Genomic DNA, 26466 nt, shown 5'->3' with positions numbered 1-26466 from the left:
AAAGATTTCTAATAAATTGAAATTAATTTTCCTTAAAATTATTTGAGAATTTTATTTTTCATTTGCCATTTATTCCATCTCATTAAACATCATTATCTAATATCTACCTCCAAATAGCTACTAGAATTTTTAACATTTATACCACAATAAACTTTGATGATTTTTTTAAAGATTTATTTATTTATTTATTTGACAGAGAGAGATCACAAGTAGGTAGAGAGGCAGGAAGAGAGGCAGGCAGAGAGAGAGGAGGAAGCAGACTCCCGGCCGAGCAGAGAGCCTGATGTGGGACTCGATCCCAGGACCCTGAGATCATGACCTGAGCTGAACGCAGCGGCTTAACCCACTGAGGCACCCAGGCGCACCTAAACTTTGATGGTTGAAGAGTTGTCAAAGTATACTGCAATGTTTAGCTATACTGCTATTGCATATAAAATCAGGACTTCGTAAAGCATACCAAATATACACAAATGTACATTTTTTATCCAGTAAGATTCAATTTATCTGAGGTAGACTGTTTTATATAGAAGTATCTCGAACAAATAGGAATATGTTTTCTTCTTTATAGATTAATACTTCCAAAAAGAGATAGCTTATTTGACAAAGTTTCTAAAACAAACTATGACCTCCTACAAAACTGAAGTGGTTGAAAAGGCAAAATATTACTAAATAACCAACAATACTATGTTTTTATTCGCTGGAATCTGGAGATTAAGGGAAAAATACACTCTAAGCCATGTTAGGTTGGAATTATTATCCTAATACTGTGAAAAAAATTTTCATTAAGTCATGGATTTTTAATTGTGAACTACAAGTAGAGAATTATCTTTAGGAAATGGGAGAAAATTGCAACTACTTTTCAAATGTAACCTTGACATTTTGAAAAATGCAGTCATGGATCTATCCCCATGGGGACAAATATATTACCCTTCTTTTCTGCACCAAAATTCAGCACATCATAGCCAGATCTGATCTAATCTCCATGGTCTGTCTTAGGGGGGTTATATGCTTATAAAGATATGTCCCAATGAACAGCAAAGATTCACTGAATGTTTCTGTTCCCCACCATTTCAATTGATACTGACAGTCATCCTTTTTTTTAGCCTCAGGTTTTTCAAGATAAAAATCAGTTTTTATGCAGTAAAATAGATGATTCAGTCAAAAGAAAAAGTTTGTGAGAACTTCAAAGCAACCACAATCCTTGGGACTAAGAATTAGACCCAATGGCTCCATTCTCCCAGTAGGACACACTTACAGAAATTAACATTGCTTACAAGCATCCAGAGTTTGCCTTCATTTAACCCCTTATTAATGATAAATGGAAGGAAGGTTTAGAGTCACTAAAATCCACTGCCACGTAGGTCATTATTTTCTTTTTTTCTCCTCTTTGCATTGAGATAATCTATACAAAAGTGCTTTACCTGGTACCGGAAATAAATTAGTTATCCAATAATGTGTTCATTGTGGTCTTTTAATTGTTTTGTTTCATTCATTTTTCCCTTTACACCTTGAAAAGATACTCATTAAGAAATTTTAATCAATACAGTCAAACAGCAGACATCCTGTTTATTATCTGCAGACCGTTCTAAATCTCTAGAACAAAAACAAAACTTTTTAATGAATCTCATCATTGGCAAGTTCTTACTGGTAATTTCATACGTGTGAGTCATTAAATTTTTGCCTCTGTGTATGCTGAGGAATAGGAGAACTCCGATTTGTGTCACTTTGCCAATGTGCTCGACTTAAGCATGATCTCTTCTTATATTTCAATGTTGCTGTCTATCATGGGGTCTGAGGACCTGGCCTTTGAAAGCACTATAGAACTTGCTTCCAATGCAAACACAGTAATTTCACTTCAACACCATATCACAATATATCTAAACAGCAAAATCACATAGTTAACCCAATATAACTCAATAACTTATTCATTTCAGGGTTTTATTTTTTCTTAATTGCTTTATATTTGTACTGTCCACATGGAATTTTGCTTTTATGTACCTCCATTTCCATAGTAGGCATATCAAACATTATGAACACAGTTCACTTACAAAGGCAAAAACCTTATGATAATTCATTTCATGCATTACTGTTTTTAACCTAATTGATTTTCCTTATGGAAAATTTTAACACATAAAATGACGTAGTGACTTTTTTGTTTACTTACTTGCCATCTCTCTTCTACACTAGAATATCAAGTTTAGGAGGGCAGGAACTGTATTTCTTTGCTGCTATATCCTCATTGAATACAGTACCTAGCACACATCAGATGTACAATAAAGATTTGTTAGATGAATGAGCAAATAAACAAAAGCACAGTAAATGTCTGTCTGTACTTGTTCAATCTTATGGAGGGTCAAAACCTTACACTATTAGGTGGGACAATATGGCTCCAACGGAATGGAATTGAGTATTTTGCTCCTCTTAGGTCACTTAGGCTCTGTCAAAGGACCAGAAGTCTAGGGTGTGGTTAAATCCCCTAAATAAGAAATATATTAAGAGCTGACATTATTATTTGTAATCTCAAGGACTCCAAATTCTGTTTTTTTTATTCCATTTGTATCTTCCTTTCCCCAAATTATTTTATAGAGATCTGTCTGATCTATTGATCAGAGATCAACACTCTAGGTCAGAAATAGCCTAATAGAATCTGTATTCTTAATATTTCTAATAATGTTCTAAAAATAAAACCAAAACCAATGCACTCATAAACATCATTTGAGAATCATAAATTTATGACATTTCTCTGTTGACATAATATGTGCACATACATGTACACTATATACTCATATTCTTACAAAATCAAGAATATAAAATGTATACACAAATTGAGAAATAAACCAGGAAAATAGTTTATAAAGAAGGAATGGTTCATATCAATTAAAATTGTACAAGTTTTCATAAATTTCTAGTTGGCCTATTAGCAAATTGGAGGTTTTTTTGAATGGCCAATTATCTCTTTAGGAAGTATATATCTTCTAGCCTCCAAAGGTGACAGACAGGGCCAAAACAGGAAATATTATTAGTTGAATGAATATTATTAGTTGAATGGTATTAACAAGTTCTGAGTTCCAAGGTTGGAAAGTAAACTAGAGTGCTCCAAATGTGGAATTCCTGAAAATTCAGAGAAATAAGTTCAACAAAAGAGCAACTGGCAAGGGATGGGTTGTCTTAAAATTTGTTCATTGCATATATGATGTCTTTAAATATGCAGGTTTTGTTGTGCTAAAAAAGTTCCCTTTTATAACTAGTGTTTTAAAATTTTGTAATCATTGAAAATACTGAACTTTATAAAATGTTGTTATGGGGTCTATGGGTGCCTTGGTAGGTTAAGTATCTATCTGCCTTTGGCTCAGGTCATGATTTGGGAGTCTTGGGATGGAGCCCCATGTAGGGCTGCCTGCTCAAGGAGCCTGCTTCTCCTTCTCCTCTGCCCCTCTCCTCACTTGTGCTTTCTTTCTCTCTCTCAAATAAAATCTTTTTTAAAATGTTATGACATCTACCAAGATACATATTTTTTTTTGCACAGTGACACATTGCCTGATACTCAAATGATAAATCATCCTTGAATATTTGGATTAGATTCTTTCTTTAATGTAATGTAATGTAATGTGTTACCATATTTTACATAGTAAACATACTATTGAATTTATATTATTTTACTGACCTTTTCCTTTATTACAAGTTTTTGGATTACCTTTACACTGTTGGACTGATTTCATTGTATAGGTTACCTCAAATCATTTTTTGGATCAGGTGGGGTAAAAATAATCACACATTTATGGCACAAGAAGGATAAACAGAAGAACAACTTTGACTCTCATGCTTCCATCAATGAGAAAATAGTTATGTTTCTATATATACATAAATATACATATTTATGTCATTATGTACATATTTGTACCCATATGAGATGTTACAATCAGTATATTGAGCAGTGATTCTTTTTTTATTAAAGGTTTTATTTATTTATTTGACAGAGATCACAAGTAGGCAGAGAGGCAGGCAGAGAGAGGGGGAAGCAGGCTCCCACTGAGCAGAGAGCCCGATGCGGGGCTCGATCCCAGGACCCTGAGATCATGACCTGAGCTGAAGGCAAAGGCTTAACCCACTGTGCCACCCAGGAACCCTGAGTTTAGTATAATTTCTAGTTCAAATTTAATTTATAACTCTATCTTTATTAAAATATCAAACAATCAGGGTAACACAAGAAGTAAAAATAGTACAGGTTCCTCGCTATATTTTAGCCTCTCTATACATATATATTTCTGCTGTTAAAGGCTCTAGACTCTATTCCTTCAGTATATAGACAGAGAGAGAGAGACCAGCCCTAGAAATAGTAGTTGTAACATCAGAATCATACAGTAGCAAAGCTTTTCAGTAAAAGGGTCGAGAAATAATCCTAACTGAGAATATCTTCTACCCTTCTATTGGAAGAAGGTCTCAACTATTACCCTAGAGTATTATGCAGTAAAACACCTGGTACACAAGGTCAAATAACATTACTGATTTTACATATATTATATATATATGTATATATATATTTCTATTTTTATGACTGCCAATCAGGAAAATACTTCTCAGTCTATCTGTACATTTTAACACATATTCAATCCCCAATTTGGGGATGAGATAAATGACTGACCCATCTGACTCAAAAGTAGTATCCATTTCTATCACAGTAATTATAAACTATGTGAGTATACGGGAGGCTATCCATTTAAATTACTTCATATTCTTTGTTCTAACTGAATTCTGTCCCCTATACTCTACAAAAAATATGTTAGAATCATAATCTCCAGCACCTCAGAAGGTGATTCTGTTTTGGAAATGGGATCTTTATAGAGTCAAGTTAAACCGAGGCCATTTGGGTGGCCCCTAATCCAAAAGAACTGTTATCCTGATAAAAATGGGACATGTAGACAGAGAGACAGTGACACGTAGAGGGAAGATGATATGAAGAGACATAGGGAAAAGACAGCAACTGACAAGCCAAGAAGAGAGGCCTAGAACAGCTAACTGAACATTAAAAAGAAAGAAAACGAAAGAACAAAAGAAAGAAAAGAACCTTCTCTCGTAAAGCCACACCTGCTGACACCTTAATCACAGACCTCCAGCCATTAGAACTGCAAGGAAATAAATTTCTTTTGCTTAAGTCATCAAGTGTATGGTATTTTGTTATGGCAGCCCTAGAAAACTAACATGCCTAGTTTCCCATAATGGTAGCATTATGCAACAGTAGAGTAAAATATCGCAACTGGGATACTGACATTGATAGAGTCAAGATACAGAACAGATCCATTACTACAAGGATTTTTCCTGTTGCTTTTTTAACACTACATGCATCTTCTTCCCACCTCCCTCTTCTGGTCCCTGAATGCCAGTGACAGCTAATTTGTAAGAATGTCATATAAATGAATCATGGGGTATATAAACTTTTGGGATTGGCTTCCCCCCCCCTCAGAAAATTACATAGACATTTATCCAAATAGTTGTGTACATCAGGAGTCTGTTATTGAGTAATATTCCTTGATATGGATGAACCCAGGATATTTAACCAATCACCCCTTAAAGAATGTGTTTAGTATCTCTAGTTCTTGGCAATGATGAATGGATCTTCTTGGAATAATTGTGTACAGGTTTCTGGGTGAACATAAATGTTAATTTCCTGGAGATAAATGACCAAATATGCAATTGGGTCATTTGATAGTTACATAATTTGTTTTATAAGAAATTAACAACCTGGGGGCACCTGCGTGGATCAGTCATTGGGCATCTGCCTTCGGCTCAGGTCATGGTCCCAGGGTCCTGGGATCAAACCCTGCAACAGGCTTCCTTCTCAGTGGGAAGCCTGTTTCTCCCTCTCCCACTCCCCCTGCTTATGTTCCTTCTCTCATTGTGTTTCTCTCTGTCAAATAAATAAATAAATCTTAAAAAAATAAATAAAATACATGGAATATCATAAAAAATAACACCCTGTTTTTCAGAATCACTGTACCGTTGTATAATCCCATCAACAACCTATGAATGATCTAGTTTTCCTATATCCTCATGCATATTTGATGTTGAGACTATTATTTTTAATTTCAGTCTTTGTGATAAGTACAAAGTGAAAATTCATTGTGATTTTAATTTACATTTCCATGATTGATGATGATGTTGAATATTTTTATTTGCTTAATTTATATTTATATGTATTCTTTGGTGAAACGTCTATTCATATCTTTTGTTCATTTTCTAAATGAATTGTTTCCATATTGTTGAGTTTTTATTTTTTTTGTATTTTAGACAAAAGTTCTTTGTCAGATATGTGATTTGCAAATATTTTATCCCATTCTGTACCTTTTCTCCCCCCGCCCCCCGTTAACAGGGTCTTTTGTTGAACAAATGTTTTTAATTGTGATTAAGTACAGTTGCTCAGTTCTTTCATTTATGGATCATGCTTTTTAATGTCAAGTCAAAAAATCTTGCCTAGATCTTGGGTCCTAAGATATTTTTCTTTTATTATTTGTTATTTAGTTTTGTCTAAGACTTTTATAGTTTTATGTTTTACATTTAAATTTGGGATATATTTTGCATTAATTTTTTGTACAATGTGAAGCTTAGGCTGAGGTTCTTTTAAAAACTTCTTTATGGGGAGAAACTGGGTAGCTCAGTTGATTCTGTCTGACTCTTGATTTTGGCTTAGGTCATGACGTCAAGGTTGTAAGATTGAGTCCCACATTGGGCTCCAAGCTGGGCATGAAGCCTGCTTAAGATTCTCTCTCTCTATATGCCCTTCCCCCTCCTTTTCTAAATAAATAAAAATAAAATAGAGATAAAATAAAAATAAAAAATTGTGCTTATGGGTACCCAGCTGCTTCAGTACCATTTGCTAAGAAGGCTCTCCTCAACTGAATTGTGTTTTGCTTGTTTGTTTGTTTTTCTTTGCATTTTTGATAACAAATCATTTAGGTACATTTCTATGGGCCTGCTTCTGGGTTATCTTGTTTTGTTTCATTGATCTATGTGTTTTCCATTTTTCCAACATCATACCGTCTTAATATATATCTGTAGGTGCTTATCAGGCTTTATATTAGGTACAGTGATTCCTCCCACCATATTTTCCTTTGTCAAGTTTGTTTTTGCTATTGCAGGATGTGTGCCTTTTTGTTTAAATTTTATTATGAGTTTAACTTTGCAAAAACGCTTTCTTGGATATTGTGTTTTTAGTTTTAGTTTTCATATTCATTGTTAGTATACAGAAATGTGGTGACTTTTTGTGTGTTGGTCTTGTATCCTATGACCTTGCTGAACTACTAATTAGTTCTAGGGTTTTATTATTGTTGTTGTTAGCTTCCTATGGATTTTTAATAGACAGTCATACCATCAGCAGATAGGAGCAGTTTTATTTACTTAATTCCAGTCTATATATTTCTTTCTTTCTTATCTCATTGTAGTGGTTAGAACCTTCATATTTTGTTTAAATAAGAATGAGGGAGTGGATCTTTGCCCTCTTGCAATCTTAGATAGAAAGTTATCAGTCTTTCATTCCTAAATATAATGTGGGTTATAGGAAGTTTTTGTACATGTTGTTTATTAAGCTGAAGAAGTTCCCATATGTATCTTGTTTGGTAAAAGTTTTCATGTGAAGGGGTTTTGGATTTTGTAAAATACTACTTTATCAACTGATATCAAAATATGATTTCCTTAGTCTGTTCATATAGATGGTAGATTATAAAGATTGGTATTTGAATGTTAAAACACTTTAGCATAACCGGAATAAATCCTGCTTGACAATGGTATATATATTCTTTGTAGACATTGCTGGATTGGATTTGCTATACTTTGTTGACAACTTCTGTATCTAAGTTCATGAGAGACAGTATCTGTAGAGTATTTTTTTTTTCTTTTTTATATTGTCTTAGCCTGGTTTTGGTAACAAAATAATACTAGCCTCATGAAAATTACTTGAGAAGTGTTTCCTCCTCTTCTGTTTTCTGGAGGTAATTCTATAAAATAGGTATTAATTTTTCTTTAAATATTTGGTAAAATTCTCTAGAGAAGCAATCTAGGCCCAAAGATTTCTTTTTCAGTAACCTTATTTTAATTGGAAGTACTCTGAGAAACACATACTCCTGCTTGGAAGGGTAGGAAAAGGGTAAGAAGAGATGTGATGGAAGAAAAATCATCAACTTCTTGCTCAGTGCCAATGAAACCATAGTGGGGAGGGAGGGAAGCATCCTGGTTTTTCTGTTAGTATTTAGCTGGAGTAGAAAATAGATTACCAGACAACATCTAATGTTGGGTTGTCCAGTTTGGGGCCATTTGGTTATAGTTGCAGGCTTTATTGGAGATTTTTTGATTTGTTTGTATTGGTGATTCAGGATTGGATGCTTCTCTAGGACATTAAGAAATCCAGGGAACCCCCTGACATGCTATTCTTCAAGTCCTCCATTCTCCAAGCACCATGTTTTCTTATTCCCATCTTTCAGAGAGTTCCCATGCTTTATGTGCAGGGCTTTTTTGTTATGTGTGAGAAGACCCATGAGGAATGGGACTATTCCACACTGACAGAATTGGAAATCCATCTATGTTGCCCTATTTTTTGGGAATAAAATAAAAATTGAGATAATGTTTGTGAGAATTACATGATGTGATGATTAACTCAAAGCCTGGAATATTAAGAGTATATACTTTGAGCTATTAAGGGTCTTCTAATGACTTTGATGAGAAATAAGTTCAGAAGCAGGAAGAGTGGGGAAGAAATGAGAAAAATGGAAAGTAAAAAAGGCCAGAGTATGAAGTACAGGTTAAAGCTCTGAAGGACTGAGGTGACAGATACTCAGTTCAAGCACACATCTGGTGACCTAAAAGTGCTGGGTGGGACTGGGCCATCCTCTCTCCTGTCTTTCAGTGCCAATCCACTTGCCTGATATCAGATATTTCTCAATGTCAGAGAAATACTGATATGGCTAATGGAGAGAAAGTGAAGATAAATTTTATTTTCATCTGAGGGTAGATAAAAATGAATTATTTTAATCATCTGTACTTTTTTTCTTGGCTTTACTACAAACTCACATTTAGAATATCTACTATAATCTAGTCATGAAAAACACAAATTTAAAGCTATGTCAACAATCATGCAATAATTCATAGAGGTAGGAGAAAATACCTGAGACTTGAAAATAAAATATTAATATTTGGTGATTTAGAAATACTCCTAATAAGTAAAATAAAGCAAAGTCAGGAAATATAAACATAATCACTGTATCAATATTTAATCATAATATTTTATCAATCCCATAAATCTTCTCATTTCTCTAGAATTCTGAGTGAAGTTCATTTGAATCATAAAATAATCATCCATCTTTTATAAACTTCACTAATGTAAATAAAGTTAAGTATTGACAGTAAAATTAATTTTATAAGACCATCAGATAAATATCTTTTTTTTCCCTAACAAGATAGTGGACATTTTTTTTTTCAACAGTTAATTTAACATGTTATGAGTTTACTGGTAACAGGGGGCTGAGTAAACTTCTACCAACCTTTAAGAATCATTGAATTCAACATCACTTTTTTCTAGAAAGGACCATATTCACATGCTGCTAGATAAATTAAGTTTTCCTTTCTTTCTTTTTTTTTCACTTTATGGCAAGCATTTTTATCTTTAAACAACTTTAAACTAACATAAAAATGACAAGAAAAGTACCAAGAATTTCTTTTTGCCCTTCACCTGGATTCTGCAATTGCTGACATTTTGTCATATTCAATTTTATTACTGTCTTTTTGATTCATTAGAGAGTAGGCAGCAATCACAGGACTCCTTTCCTATTAAGTATGTCAGTTCAGATCCCCAAATTATCCAAAATTGGCAACTTAATAATTAATTAATAATTAATAAAATAATATTGGCTAAGTAAAGATTTCAAGTTTTTTTTAATTTAACACTTAATTTATTATTTGCCCCAGGGATACAGGTCTGTGAATTATCACGCTTACACATGTCCCAGCACTCACCATAACACATACCTTCCCCATTGTCCATACCCAGCCATCCTATTCCTACCCCTCCACCCTCCAGCAGCCCTCAGTTTGTTTCACGAGATTCAGTGTCTCTTATGGTTTGTCTCCTTCTGTTCCCATTAGATTTCAAGCTTTGTAGATTGTCTCAATAATGTTTGTTACGGCAAAAATTATATTTCTGCTCTATGATACAATCTTGAATCACATTTCACATTTAGATTTGGCATCTTTTTTATTAATTAAAACTAATATTTAATGAGTATTTACTAAGATTCAGGCATTTGTGGAATGTTTTTGCATTGGTATTTTATTTATTTATTTACATTTTTTTAATGTTAAAAAACCTCATCAGTTTTTGAGGTAGTGTTCCATGATCCATTGTTTGTGTACAACACCCAGTCCTCTATGCAATATGTGCCCTCCATAATACCCATTACTGGGCTTACCCATCCCCTCTACACCCCCCAACCCTCATTTGATTCCCAGAGTCCACAGTCTCTCATGGTTCATCCAGCCCTCTGAATCCCTCTCCCCCTTCATTTTTCCCTTCCTTCTCCTAATATTCTCCATGCTATTCCTTATGTTCCACAAATAAGTGAAACTGTATGATAATTGCCTTTCTCTGTTTGACTTATTTCTCTTAGCATAATCTCCTCCACTTACATCTGGGTTGATGCAAATATTGGGCATCCATCCTTCCTGATGGCTGAGTAATATTCTATTGTATATGTGGACCTCATCTTCTTTATCCACTCATCTGTTCAAGGGCATCTCAGCTCCTTCCACAGATTGGCTACTGTGGACATTGATGCTATGAACATCAAGGTGCATATGGCCCATCTTTTCACTATATCTGTATCTTTGTGTTAAATAACCAGTAGTTCAATTGCTGGTTCATAGGATAGCTCTATTTTTAACTTTTTGAGGAACCTCCACACTGTTTTCCAAAGTGGGGCGCCTGGGTGGCTCAGTGGGTTAGGCCGCTGCCTTCGGCTCGGGTCATGATCTCAGGGTCCTGGGATTGAGTCCCGCATCCGGCTCTCTGCTCAGCGGGGAGCCTGCTTCCCTCTCTCTCTGCCTGCTTCTCTGCCTACTTGTGATCTCTGTCTGTCAAATAAACAAATAAAATCTTTAAAAAACAAAACAAAACAAAGTGTTTTACCACCTTGTATTCCCACCAGCAGTGTAACAGGTTACACTGGGGAAAGGATCCCCTTTCTCCACAACCTCTGCAACATTTGTTTTTTCTTGTCTTGTTAATTTTTGCCAAGCTGATTGGTGTAAGATAGTATCTCAGTGTGGTTCTGTTTGAATTTCCGTGATGGTTAATGATAATGATCATTTTTTCATGTGTCTGTTAGCCATTTGTATGTCTTCTTTGGAGAAGTGTCTGTTCATGTCTTCCGCCCATTTTTTTGACGTGATTATCTGTTTTGTGTGTGTTGAGTTTGAGGCGTTCTTTATAGATCTTGGATATCAATCCTTTGTCTGTAGTGTCATTTGTGAATATCTTCTCCCATTCCGTGGCTGTTGCTTTGTTTTGTTGACTGTTTTCTTTGCTGTGCAGACTTTTGATCTTGATGAAGTCCCAAAAGTTCATTTTTGCTTTTGTTTCCCTTGCCTTTGGAGACATGTCTTGATAGAAGTTGCTGTGGCTGATGTCAAAGAGGTTACTTTCTATGTTCTCTAGGATTTTGATAGATTCCCACCTCATGTTGAGGTCTTTCATCCATTTTGAGTTTATCTTGTGCATGGTGTAAGAGAATGGTCAAGTTTCATTCTTCTGGATGTGGCTGTCCAATTTTCCCAGCACCATTAATTGAAGAGACTGTCTTTTTCCATTGGATATATTTTTTTGCTTTGTCCATAGAGTTGAGAGTCCATATATGGGCTCTCTATTCTGTTCCATTGATCTTTGTATCTGTTTTTGTGCTAGTACCATGCTGTCTTGATTATCACAGCTTGGTAATGTATCTTGAAATCAGAAAACATAATGCCCCAGCATTGATTTTCTTTTTCAACATTTCCTTGGCAATTCACGTTTTTTTTCTGGTCTCATACAAATTTTAGGATTCTTTATTCTAGCACTTTGAAAAATGCCATTGGTATCTTGATTGGGATGGCGTTGAAAGTATAGATTGCTCTGGGCAGTATAGACTTTTTAACAAAGTTTATTCTTCTGACCCATGAGCATGGAATGTTTTTCCATCTTTTTTGTATCTTCTATAATTTCCTTCATAAGTCTTCTGTAGTTTATCTAGAGTATAGATCCTTCACCTCTTTGGTTAAGTTTATTCCAAGTTATCTTACGGTTTTTGGTGCTGCTGTAAATGGAATCAATTCTCTAATTTCTCTTTCTACAGTTACATTGTTAGTGTATAGAAAAGCAACTGATTGCTGTGTATTAATTCTGTATCTTGCCACATTACTGAATTGTTGTATGAGTTCTAGTTATTTAGGGGTGGAGTCTTTGGGGTTTTCCACAGAAAAGTATCATGTCACCTGCAAAGAGAGAGAGTTTGACTCCTTCTTTGCCAATTTGAATATCTTTTATTTCTTTTTGCTGTCTGTTTGCTGTTGATAGGATTTCTAGTACTAAGTTGAACAATAGTGGTGAGAGTGAGTATCCTTGTCATGCTCCTGATCTTAAGGGAAGAGAATGATATTTGTTGTGGGCTTTCATAGACGGTTTTTATGAAATTGAGGAATTTTCCCTCTATCTCTACAGTTTGATGAGTTTAAATCAGGAAAGGATGCTTATTTTGTCAAATGCTTTTTCTGCACCAGTTGAGAGGACTATATGGTTCTTCTCTCTCCTCTTATTAATGTGTTCTACCACATTGATTGATTTGCAAATGTTGAACCACCCTTGTATCTCTGGGATAAATCCCACCTGCTCTTGATGGATAATCCTTTTAGTGTATTGTTGGATCCTATTAGCTAGGATCTTGTTGAAAATTTTGGCATCCATATTCATCAGGGATATTGGTCTGAAACTCTTCTTGATGGGGTCTTTGCCTGGTTTTGGGATCAAGGTAATGCTGGCCTCATAGAATGAGTCTGAAAGATTTCCTTCTGCTTTTATTTTTTGAAAAAGCTTCAGGAGAATAGGTATTATTTCTTTAAATGTTTGGTTGAATTCCCCAGGGAATCCATCAGGCCCTGCACTTTTGTTCTTTGGGAGGTTTTTAATCAATGCTTCAATCTTGTTTATGGTTATTGTTTGTGGAAACTGAGGCTGTCAGTTTCTCCTGTTTCAGTCTTGGTAGTTCATAGGTTTTCAGGAAGACATCCATTTCTTCCAGGTTGCTTAATTTATTGGCATATAATGGTTGATAATAATTTCTAATGATTGTTTCCATTTCTTTGGTGTTAGTTGTGATCTCTCCCCTTTCATTCATAATTTTATTAATTTGGGTCCCTTCTATTTTCTTTTGAATAAATCTGGCTAGTGGTTTATCGATCTTATTAATTCTTCCAAAGAACCAACTTCTAGTTTTGTTGATTCCCTATACTATATTTCTGGCTTGTAATTCATTGATCTCTGATCTAATCTTAATAACTTCTCTTCTAATTCATGATTTAAGCTTTATTTGTTGTTTTTTCTCCAGTTCTTTAAGGTGTATAGTTAATTTGTGTATTCAGGATATATATAATTATTTTTATTTTTTACTTTTTTGATTAAGGCTTGGATGGCTATGTATTTCCCTCTTAGAACTGCCTTTGCAGGATCCCATAGGTTTTCTCCAATGTGTTTTTATTCTCATTGGTTTCCATGAATTGTTTAAGTTCTTTCTTGATTCCCTGGTTGACCCAAACATTCCTTAGCAGGATGGTCTTTAGATTCCAAGAGTTTGAATTTCTTCCAAATTTTTCTTGTGATTGAGTTCCGGTTTCAAAGCATTATGGTCTTAGAATATACAGGAAATAATCTCAGTCTTTTGGTATCAGCTGAGTCTTGATTTGTGACCCAGTATGCGATCTATTCTGGAGAAATATCCAAGTGCATTCAAGAAAAATTAATATTCTGTTATTTTAGGGTGGATTCTGTATATATCTATGAGGTCCATCTGGTGTGGTATCTCATTCAGAGTTCTTGTTTCTTTATTGATTTTCTGCATCAATGACCTGTCTATTGCTGAGTTGAGGGCTGAGGTCTCCTCCTGTTAGCATGTTATTATCAGTATGTCTCTTTATTTTGGTTAATAGTTGGTTATGTAATTGGCTGCTACCATGTTGGTAGCATACCATATTTACAATTGTTAGATACTCTTGTTGGATAAACCCTTTAATATTTATATTGTGTCCTTCTGTAAAGACTATAGTCTTTAACTTAAAACCCAATTTGTCTGATATAAGAATTGCTACCCCAGCTTACTTTGAGGTCCACTGGCATGAAAGATGGCCCTCCATCCCTTCACTTTCAGTCTGGATGCATCTTGAGGTTGAAAATGAGTATCATGTAGAGAGCGTATGGATGGGTCCTATCTTTTTATAATCTGCAACCTTGTGCTGTTTCATGGGAGCATTTAGGCCATTCATGTTGAGAGTGATTATTGAAAGATATGATTTTATTTTCATCATGTTGCCTGTGAAGTCCTTGTTTCTATAGATTGTGAATTTCTGTTCTATATCACTCTTGGGGTCTTTCTCCTTTTATAGACCCCCCTTTAATATTTCTTGTAGGGTTAGCTTGATGGTAACAAATTCTTTCCATTTCTGCTGGTCTTGGAAGCTCCTTGTCTCTCCATCCATTCTGTTATCTTGCTGGATAAAGTATCCTTGGCTGCATGTTTTTTCACTTATTACCCTGAATATGTCTTATAGCCCTTTCTGGCTTGCCAAGTATCTGGGGACATGTCTGACATTATTCTAATTTTGCTCCCTTTATAAATAAGAAACTCTTCCCTCTTCCTGCTTTCAAGATTGTTTCCTTGGATCTAAATTTGCAAATTGTGCTATTATATGCTGTGGCATTGGTCTGTTTTTGTTGATCTTTTGAAGGGTCCTCTCTGACTCTTGGACATGAATGCTCATATTTTTCCCCCAGATTAGGGAAGTTCTCAGCTACAATTTACTCAAATATATCGTCTAGAACCCCCCCTCTCCCCCTTCAAGGATCCCAATAATTCTTAAATTGAACATTTCATTCTGTCACTAATCTCTTCCAGTTTGATTTCTTGGTTTTTAATTTGTTTTTCCCATGCCGCCTCAATTTCCATCTCTTCTATCATCTTATCTTCTATCTCACTAATTTGTTCTTCTGCCTCGTTTACTCTGACAGTCAATGTATCCTGCTTAGACTGCATTTAATTCACCACATTTTTAAGTTCAGTCTGATTAGATCCCATCTCTGTCCTTAGAGATTCTACATTGTTGTTAATATTTTTTCAGGCCTAGATATTGCCTTGATAACTGTTACTCTAAAATCAATTTTTGACATCTTGATTGTATCCATATCCAGTAGTTCTATGGCAGAGACCACTTTTTTGGTTCTTTCTTTTAGGGTTCCTTCTCCTAGTCATTCTGTTGAGGGGTGGTTGAAGGGATGTACAGAGTCCAAATTATTGACCACAACCCAAGCAAGATGCACCTGTTTTATAGGGGTCTTAGGGATGTTGGCCTCTTGTTCTTCCAGCCTATTTTCTGGTGGATGGTGGATAGGTCTGTGGTGCTATTACTCAGACAACTTTGTTTGGGCGAAATTACCCTGCCCCCTGTGGGGAGGGGATGTATTCATTGAAACCTTTTTAGTTTTGACTTTTGTTGTTGTTGTTGTTGTCTGGCATCTTTCCCTGGCAGCTTTGTGCATCTCTTCTGAGAGTCAGAGCAGAAGTGATTGTATCCAAACTTTTGTCTCAGAATAGAGAGAATGCAGTCTGATCTTCATGGAACTCTCCAGGCCACACTGTCTCTGCTTTTGTATGTGCTGCTAAAACCCACAGTGTTCTGGGTTGTGCACCCCACAGCAGCACTCCCAGCCCTTGCTTCTAGGTCCAGGCATGTCTCTACCCTTTGTGCTTCTACAACTGCAAGGCACCCTTGGGTTCCTAGGTATAAGTCTGGTGGACTGTCCTAAAGTCCTTCCTTACTGCTATGGATCTTCAAGAATGTGCCTGGACCATAGTGTGGGCAGCTTTTGAGTGCTCTTTTGCTATTTCACCTTCCAGGCTGAAGAGAGAAGCAGGTCTCTTCTCCTTCTGTTTATCTTACAATATTTGTACACAGAATCATGGATCCCTGCTTCATACCTCAATACCAACCACCAGAGATACTCTGTGGAGATCCAGATATATCTTCTTATATCTCAGGCTGATTTTGTGGTGTTATGACTAGTCTGGTATATATCCTGCCCAATTCAGGGGACCAGCTGAAATAGGGTCCCCTACTGCTCTACCATATTTTTCCTCTTTCTCTGCCATCTTTTTTATTGCTATGTAATTTACATTTACCCTATTAAAGTGTTGTTGGGTTTTGTGGGTTTTTTTGCACTTATTTGGTTTTTAGTATATTCACAAGGTTGTATAAAAATCACCACTATTTAATGCTTGGAATATTTTTATTACTTCAAAAGAAAAACTGCATATATACTAGCAGTTATACCTCATTCTCCCCTCCCCCAGCCCTGGCTGCCACTAGTCTGATTTCAGTCTCTTAGATATGCTTTTTATGGACAATTCAGTTTTATGAAATTATACCATATTCAGCCTTTTGCGTCAATCTTCTTTCATTAGCATAAGGTTTAAAAATTAATCTTTATTGTAGCACATACAATATTTTATTTCTTTTAATAGTCTAATACTATGCCATTGTATGGATATATCACAATTTGTTTACCCATTTTTAGTTGTTGGACATCTGTGTTGTTTCCATTTGGAGCTGTTAAGAATAATGTTGTTATAAACATTCATATACATGGTTTTCTTTATGTAAACATATGTTTTCAGTTCTGTTAGAAATATATACCTAGTAGTATAATTCTTGGTTTATATGATAACTCTAAATTTGACTTTTTGAGGAACTGTCAAATTGTTTGACAGAGGAAATCCATCATTTTATGTTTCTTTTTCTTTTAATTACTCCATTTGTATAGAATATTTAGTTTTTCAATTATTTTATGATGAATAATACTATGGTTGACATTCTTATAGATTAATTTTTGTACAGATACTTGATTATATCTTTAGCATAAATTCCTAGGTGTGGAATTATTTAAATCTTAAATTCATTTGATTTTTTACTTTTTCTTTGTTTTCTTTTCTTTTTTTTTTAAGTTAACATATAATGTATTATTTGTTTCAGGGGTACAGATCTGTGATCCATCAGTCTTATACAATTCACAGTCTTCATTATAGCACATACCCTCCTCAATGTCCATCACCCTCATTTTATGTTTCAACAAGGAATAGATGAGGATTCTAATTTCTCAACATATATGGCAACACTTTTTATTTTCTGACTTTACTGATTATTGCCATCTTGATTGGTATGAAGTAACATTTCATTGTGGCTTTAATAAGTACTTACCTAATGGCTTGTGATGTTGTGCCTGTTCACATGCCCTTATTGGCTATTTGTATTCTTGGAGAAATGTCTATTCAAGTTATTTCCTTATTTTCTAATTGGGTGGTTGTCTCTTTGTCATGTTGTAAGAGTTCTTGATATACACTGGATGTGAAAGTCACAAGATCTATGAATTGCAAATATCTTCACCCATTCTGTGGATATTCTTACATTTTCTTGATCATGTCCTTGGAGATGGAGAAAAAAATAATTTTGGTGAAATCTTATTTATCTGTTTTTTCTTTGTATGATTGACTTTATGAATTATTTCTAAGAAACTATTACCTAATTCAAGATCAAAAAAATTTACACATATGTTTTATTCTAAGGGTTTTATAGTTTTAGCTCTTATAGTTATTTGAACAACGGTTCAAAACATGTGGGACATAACAAAGGCAGTCCTGAGAGGAAAATATATAGCAGTACAAACCTTTCTCAAGAAACAAGAAAGGTCTCAGGTACACAACCTAACCCTACACCTAAAGGAGCTGGAGAAAGAACAAGAAAGAAACCCTATGCCCGGGTTATTTATTTAGATAGTTATTTTTAAAAATTAGATAGTTAATTTTTATATATGGTAAAAGGTAGGAGTCCAACTTCATTCCTTTGCATAAGATTACTAGCTGTCCTTAAGCACTAATTGTTGAAAAGACTATTCTTTCACCTACTGAGTTGTCTTGGGACCCTCATCAAAAGTCAGTTTCTCAAAGATAGATGGTGTTATTTTGGAACATTAATTTTTATCCCATTAATTCATTCATCTACTCTTAATCCAATAACACACATAATTAAAATTTTAACTTTGTGATGAGTTGTGAATTCAGGAGGTATGAGTCTTCTAGTTTTCTTCTTTGAATTTTTTTTTTTTTTGCTATTTGGAGCCCTGCTGGTTTTGATAGAAATTGTATTATATCTATAGATCAATTTGAATAGGATTGTCATTTTAATAGTATTAAATGTTCCAGCTCATGAACATGGTATATCTTTTAATGCATTTAGTATTTTATAAAATTTCTTTCAGTGATTTTTATATTTTTTACTGTACAAGTTTTGTAGTTCTTTTAAGTTTATTTCCACTTAATTTATTATTTTTTTTCTATTGAAAATTAAATTGCTTTCTTAATTTCATTTCCAGATTGTAAAGATCGGAGCAGAAATCAATGAAATAGAAACCAAAAAAACAATAGAGGAAATCAATGAAACTAAGGGCTGGTTCTTTGAAAGAATTAATAAAATTGATAAATCCCTGGCCAGACGTATCAAAAAGAAAAGAGAAAGGACCCAAATAAATAAAATCATAAATGAAAGAGGAGAGATCACAACTAACACCAAAGAAATACAAAACTATTATAAGAACATACTATGAGCAACTCTACGCCAACAAATTTGACAATCTGGAAGAAATGGATGCATTCCTAGAAACATATAAACTACTACAACTGTACCAGGAAAAAATAGAAAGCCTGAACAGACCCATAACCAGTAAGGATATTGAAAGAGTCATTAAAAATCTCCAAACAAACAAAATCCAGGGCCAGACAGCTTCCCCGGGGAATTCTACCAAACATTTAAAGAAGAACTAATTCCTATTCTCCTGAAACTGTTCCCAAAAAATAGAAATGGAAGGAAAACTTCCAAACTCATTTTATGAGGCGAGCATCACCTTGATCCCCCAAAAAGACAAGGATCCCATCAAAAAAGAGAGCTATAGACCAATATCCTTGATGAACACAGATGCAAAAATTCTCACCAAAATACTAGCCAATAGGATTCAACAGTACATTAAAAGGATTATTCACCACGACCAAGTGGGATTTATTCCAGGGCTGCAAGGTTGGTTCAACATCCACAAATCAGTCAATGTGATACAACACATCAATAAAAGAAAGAACAAGAACCATATGACACTCTCAATAGATGCTGAAAAAGCATTTGACAAAGTACAGCATCCCTTCCTGATCAAAACTCTTCAAAGTGTAGGGATAGAGGGCACATACCTCAATATCATCAAAGCCATCTATGAAAAACCCACCGCAAATATCATTCTCAATGGAGAAAAACTGAAAGCTTTTCCGCTAAGGTCAGGAACATGCCAGGGATGTCCCTTATCACCACTGCTATACAACATGGTACTAGAGGTCCTAGCCTCAGCAATCAGACAACAAAAGGAAATTAAAGGCATCCAAATCGGCAAAGAAGAAGTCAAATTATCACTCTTCGCAGATGATATGATACTATATGTGGAAAACCCAAAAGACTCCACTCCAAAACTGCTAGAACTTGTACAGGAATTCAGTAAAGTGTCAGGATATAAAATCAATGCACAGAAATCAGTTGCATTTCTCTACACCAACGAGACAGAAGAAAGAGAAATTAAGGATTCCATCCCATTTACAATTGCACCCCAAACCATAAGATACCTAGGAATAAACCTAACCAAAGAGGCACAGAATCTATACTCAGAAAACTATAAAGTACTCATGAAAGAAATTGAGGAAGACACAAAGAAATGGAAAAATGTTCCATGCTCCTGGATTGGAAGAATAAATAATGTGAAAATGTCTATGCTACCTAAAGCAATCTACACATTTAATGCAATTCCTATCAAAGTACCATCCATCTTTTTCAAAGAAATGGAACAAATAATTCTAAAATTTATATGGAACCAGAAAAGACCTCGAATACACAAAGGGATATTAAAAAGAAAGCCAATGTTGGTGGCATCACAATTCCGGACTTCAAGCTCTATTACAAAGCTATCATTATCAAGACAGCATGGTACTGGCACAAAAACAGACACATAGATCAATGGAACAGAATAGAGAGCCCAGAAATAGACCCTCAACTCTATGGTCAACTAATCTTCGACAAAGCAGGAAAGAATGTCCAATGGAAAAAAGATAGCCTCTTCAATAAATGGTGTTGGGAAAATTGGACAGCCACATGCAGAAAAATGAAATTGGACCACTTCAAGAAAATAGACTCTAAATGGATGAAGGACCTCAACGTGCGAATGGAATCCATCAAAATCCTTTAGGAGAACACAGGCAGCAACCACTTCGACCTCAGCCGCAACAACATCCTCCTAGGAACATCGCCAAAGGCAAGCGAAGGAAGGGCAAAAATGAACTATTGGGATTTCACCAAGATCAAAAGCTTTTGCGCAGCAAAGGAAACAGTTAACAAAATCAAAAGACAACTGAAAGAATGGGAGAAGATATTTGCAAATGACATATAAGATAAAGGACTAGTGTCCAAAATCTATAAAGAACTTAGCAAACTCAACACCCAAAGAACAAATAATCCAATCAAGAAATGGGCAGAGGACATGAACAGACATTTCTGCAAAGAAGACATGCAGATGGCCAACATACAATGAAAAATTGCTCCATATCACTCAGCATCAGGGAAATACAGATCAAAACCACAATGAGATATCACCTCACACCAGTCAGAATGGCTAAAATCAACAAGTCAGGAAATGACAGATGCTGACGAGGATGCGGAGAAAGGGGAACCCTCCTACATTGTTGGTGGGAATGCAAGCTGGTGCAATCGCTCTGGAAAACAGTATGGAGGTTCCCCAAAATGTTCAAAATAGAACTTCCCTATGACCCAGCAATTGCACTACTGGGTATTTACCCTAAAGATACAAATGTAGTGTTCCAAAGGGGCACGTGCACCCGAATGTTTATAGCAGCAATGTCCACAATAGCCAAACTATGGAAAGAACCTAGATGTCCATCAACAGATGAATGGATCAAGAAGATGTGGTATATATACACAATGGAATACTATGCAGCCATCAAAAGAAATGAAATCTTGCCATTTGCGACAACCTGGATGGAACTAGAGCATATCATGCTTATCAAAATAAGTCAAGCGGAGAAAGACAACTATCATATGATCTCCCTGATATGAGGAAGTGGTGATGCAACATGGGGGCTTAAGTGGGTAGGAGAAGAATCAATGAAACAAGATGGGGTTGGGAGGGAGAAAAACCATAAGTGACTCTTAATCTCACAAAACAAACTGAGGGTTGCTGGGGGGAGGGGGTTTGGGGGAAGGGTGGTGGGGTTATGGACATTGGGGGTTATGTGCTTTGGTGAGTTCTGTAAAGTGTGTAAACCTGGTGATTCACAGACCTGTACCCATGGGGATAAAAATATATGTTTATAAAAAATAAAAAATTAAAAAAAATGCTTCTAGAAAAAGAGTCTAATTTTAAGACAAAATTAATATCACCATAGAGAAAACTGTATTTGTGACATAGAGATGATAAAGTATTTCCTTAAATATCAAAGATAATAGTTAGACTCATTGGCCTCTGCCGTCACCTCAGATCATGATCCCAAGGCCCTGAGACTGAGCTTGACTCCCTGCTTGGTGGGGAACCTGCTTCTTCTTTTCCCTCTCCCTCTGCAGCTTCCCTTGCTTGTGCTTGTTCTCTCTCTCTCTCTCAATAAATAAAATTTTAAAGTTAAAAAAATTGGGGCGCCTGTGTGGCTCAGTGGGTTAAGCCGCTGCCTTCGGCTCAGGTCATGATCTCAGGGTCCTAGGATCGAGCTCCGCATGGGGCTCTCTGCTCTGCAAGGAGCCTGCTTCCCTCTCTCTCTCTGCCTGCCTCTCCATCTACTTGTGATTTCTCTCTGTCAAATAAATAAATAAAATCTTAAAAAAAAAAGTTAAAAAAATTAAAAAATAAGCATCAAAGATAAATCCATAAGGTAAAAATATTTATTAACTTGATTAATTAATTTAATTAAAATTAAATATTTCCTTGCAATTAAGTACAGTGTGGAGAAAAAGTTAATAGACAACTGACATAGGAATGAACAATACTTAAAATATTTAAAACTGACAAGGAATTATTAGATTTAGACTCCATGATGATCTCTATGTATGTGCATATAAAACACCTTAAAATACTTTGTAGGAATGTGCTACAGGAAATTAAAGAGACAGGGCGATAAAGGGGGAAAAAATAGCTCAACTTGAAATGAGTAGTTGGTTGCCACTGTGTTTTATTTACATTTTCCACCACTTTTTTGGTCAATGAAATTATTTTACATGTATCTATTATTATCTTGTAGGACATGTTACACTAATATCATTATTAATGAAGTTGAGAATAAGAATATGATGCCTCATTTCATCAAAATTGTTAAAAATGATCCCTGAAGCTGGTAAATGCAGGAAGCCAGAAACAGAAATAATAATTAGCACTAGTTCAAAAGCTTGTCCACCTGGAACCCATAAGAAAATCCAACTAGATCCTTAAAATAATGAGTGATTTGAGGAAACTGGACAGGGATATAGATTTCCAGATGCTTTTTACTTATATTGGCAATAGCAACTTAGACAATGTAATGGAAAAAAATCTATTAATTGGCAGTAGGAAAATTATTAAAAAAATATAAACCATAAGCCAATGAGCTTGGGAAAATTAAGAAGAATCTACATAAACATATAAAGAAACAATATGTATTTGCCAAGGCACATTCACATTTTTAAAAATAAGTTAAAAGGTGAACAATATGCCATAATACATATATCAATGTTTTTCATAGAAGTTTAGTATAAAAAATAAACATTTTAAATAATTTATTTGGAAATTGATATCACATATCTGAAAAACTTGGAAGAAGAAATGGATAACCATGACTAAACAAATGTAGCTGAAAAATGATTTACAATAATAGATAAAAGCTATTCAAAAATGCAGTGAATGTTGGCCAAAGCTTAGAAAAATTGATAAAATATAAAATGTAAAATGAATTCATAAATGAAAAATAGAATCCCATTAAATCTAATTTGGAAAGAACTAATAATTTTTTTTTTGCCTGAATCTGCTCTGCCTTTCATTAGTTGGGACACTGACCAAGCCCACTCAGCTCCTCTCTCATGCCCAGTAATAGTAAAGTCAGGGACATTAATTACTTCTGGGATGAATTTTAACCACTGTGGATAGGATGCAGAAGCCAGTGGGTTAAACAGATTCTTTCTTGTTTCAGGAAAATAATTCTGAGATGTATTCTGTGCATTAGGATTGATGCTCAGTTGTCCACAATCATAATCCACTCAGTCTGAACACATATATGTTTCTCCTGGATCACTTAGCTCTTCTCATTCTCTCCTCTTCCACGTGATCAAATCCCAAAATAATTATTTAGGTTGTGTATGCAAGTCCTGATTTTGAAGGGAAACTCAGTTACAGAAAGAGATGAAAATAAAGATACAGGAAAAAAAAAACGGTGCACTTGGGTGACTCAATTAGATAAGCATCTGACTCTTGATTTCAGCTCAGGTTGTTATCTCAGGGCGATGAGATCAAGCCCCTGTAGGCTCTGTGCTGGGCAAGGAGGTTGCTTAAGATTCTCTCTTCTTATCCCTTTCCCTCCACCCCTCACCTCCCACACTGTCTTTCTCTTAAATAATAAGCACTGCTAAACTATCTTAGATTATGTACCTTCTCTCCAGCCATGAACCTATCACTGTCTTTAACTCTTGAAAACTTCATTAGATAAATTAATGTGGTGAAGGAAGCAATATGAGAAAGCCTATTAATCTGATGAGGATGGAACTGAACAAACCCTATAGATACTTTCCCTTTGACTTCTAGCCTATCAATACCTACAGTGAGTTACATACACTCAAGATTATTGTTTTTATTGTATACTTCATATATTCATTAATTTTTGACTCGTTATCATTTTGTTGAAGTGTTTAACTATGGTAATAAACAAACTTTTAATTAACTTTTCCTCCTATGATACAAATATAACTAACTTGCACTTGCGCTTTAGCTAATTTTATGTTCTAAAATTGCCAAAACAAAATGATCAAGGTTTCTAGATTATTTACTATATTTTCTACTATATAATATTGTTCTATCTCTTCTGTATAAATAAAATGAATGCTTGGGGCTCTTGGGTGGCTCCGTGCGTTAAAGCCTCTGCCTTCTGCTCAGGTCATGATCCCAGAGTCCTGGGATAGAGCCCTTCATCAGGCTCTCTGCTCAGCAGGGAGCCTGCTTCCCTTCCTTTCTCTCTGCCTGCCTCTCTGTCTACTTGTGATCTCTGTCTGTCAAATAAATAAATAAAATCTTAAAAAAAAAAAAGAAAATGAATGCTTGATAACTAAATGAATGCTTTACTGAACAAATTAAATACGGCAATAGCATTTTATTTTATTGTGCTTTACATATTAAACTATAATATTATATCACTGGTCTACAAATAATCTACTCACATAGTCATTTGGAAGCTTTTAGCAAAAGAATTCTTCCGCCTGATTGTAGTATAAAAGCCACAGAAATATATAGAAGACTCCTAGGATAGAAAGCTAAGTCCAGTTATCCGTGATGCCTTGAGTAGGACCTGACCTATGTATGTCCTGGGATGCACTAGTAACTGTTACATGTGATAGGATTATATTTAATATATTGTTTCATTTACTTCACAAAGGAGATATAAATTTGAGAATAAAATATTTGATGAATCTATAAAGTCTGTATCTATTTGTAATCAATGTGGTAGAATTAAGATGTTAATTTGAAAAAAAAATTTCATTGAACACATACACATATTCAATTGTTTTTATATATATAAACAGCATTATTTATTTATGTAAATAAATGCATTTCCGTAAAATCCATTTACTTATCAATCATAAGGGTAATTTTAAGTACTAAGAATAAAAAATATGTGAAAAGATAAGTGTTCAAGAGTGCAGTTTGTGGTAATTAATACAATATGATAGGCTCATAAAAAAGATATATTACTTGAACTTAAAAGCTTCTATAATTAAGCGATGACCACTTGAAATTTGTAATTAGTCTTGCTGCAGTTTTTCCTTGCACTTATTGCCCTTCCCCAGAAGTTCATTAAGAATTTCTGTGAATGTCCTTATGTTTAATCTCATTCATGGATTCCACTGCTGCTCACAAAACAAAGCCAAAAAGAGAGGTAACTCTATGTGGCACTCCATCCATAAGCAATATATTCATAAATAATTAAAAAGCTCTCTACTTCATTTGTTACCCATTCAGCTGATAATTTAAGTGAGTAACTGAGGCCATTTTATCAGCATTTTTAATAGAATGTGACTCAGAAACTCCACAGTGTTATTTAAGAAGAAATGTTCCTGTGTTAAGGCTTTTATTTTTTTTAAATCAACAAAATAATTTTCAAATATTAAAAGCAAATGTCTCCTTTTCCTCCAAGTTTCCTTTCTATGTCCAAGTTATAAATAAATACATTACAATCGTATTTTGAGTAGTAGATAAAAACAAATGTTTTGAAACTGTCTGGGTTGAGTGTCTGGGTTAACTTGTATAAATATCTGAACACAATGTATTTAGACTTTATTAGATGGTTTTTTTAATTAGACTATTTAAAAATACATGCTCAGATAATGACTTAACATTATTTTATTCATTTTAATAAATAAATTATTTTATTTAATTACTTTTAGATATTTATTTATTAAATTAATGATTTAATATTTAATAATCTAAATGTGAAATATTTTAAATTCTAAAAATATTTATTTAATTAAATTGATATATTTTATAAAAATATTTAATAAATTATTTAATCATTATTATAATTATGATATATATTATGTATTGTGTAATAATTGCATTTAAATAAATAAATAAATGTACTATTTACATTATTCTATTTTATTTTATTTTATTTAGTTGACAAAGAGAGGGAGAATGCAAGCAAAGGGAGCTGCAGGCAGAGGGAGAGGGAGAAGTTGGCTCCCAGCTGAGCAGAAAGTTCAACCTGGGGTTTCATCCCAGGACCCTGGGATCGCCACCTGAGTTGAAGGCAGATGCTTAACTGACTGAGCCATTAAGATGCCCAAGGCTTTGTATTCTTAGCTTCTAAA

Source organism: Mustela lutreola, chromosome 7 (assembly GCF_030435805.1).
Source record: "Mustela lutreola isolate mMusLut2 chromosome 7, mMusLut2.pri, whole genome shotgun sequence".
NCBI lineage: Eukaryota > Metazoa > Chordata > Mammalia > Carnivora > Mustelidae > Mustela > Mustela lutreola.
This window is presented reverse-complemented; position numbering follows the sequence as displayed.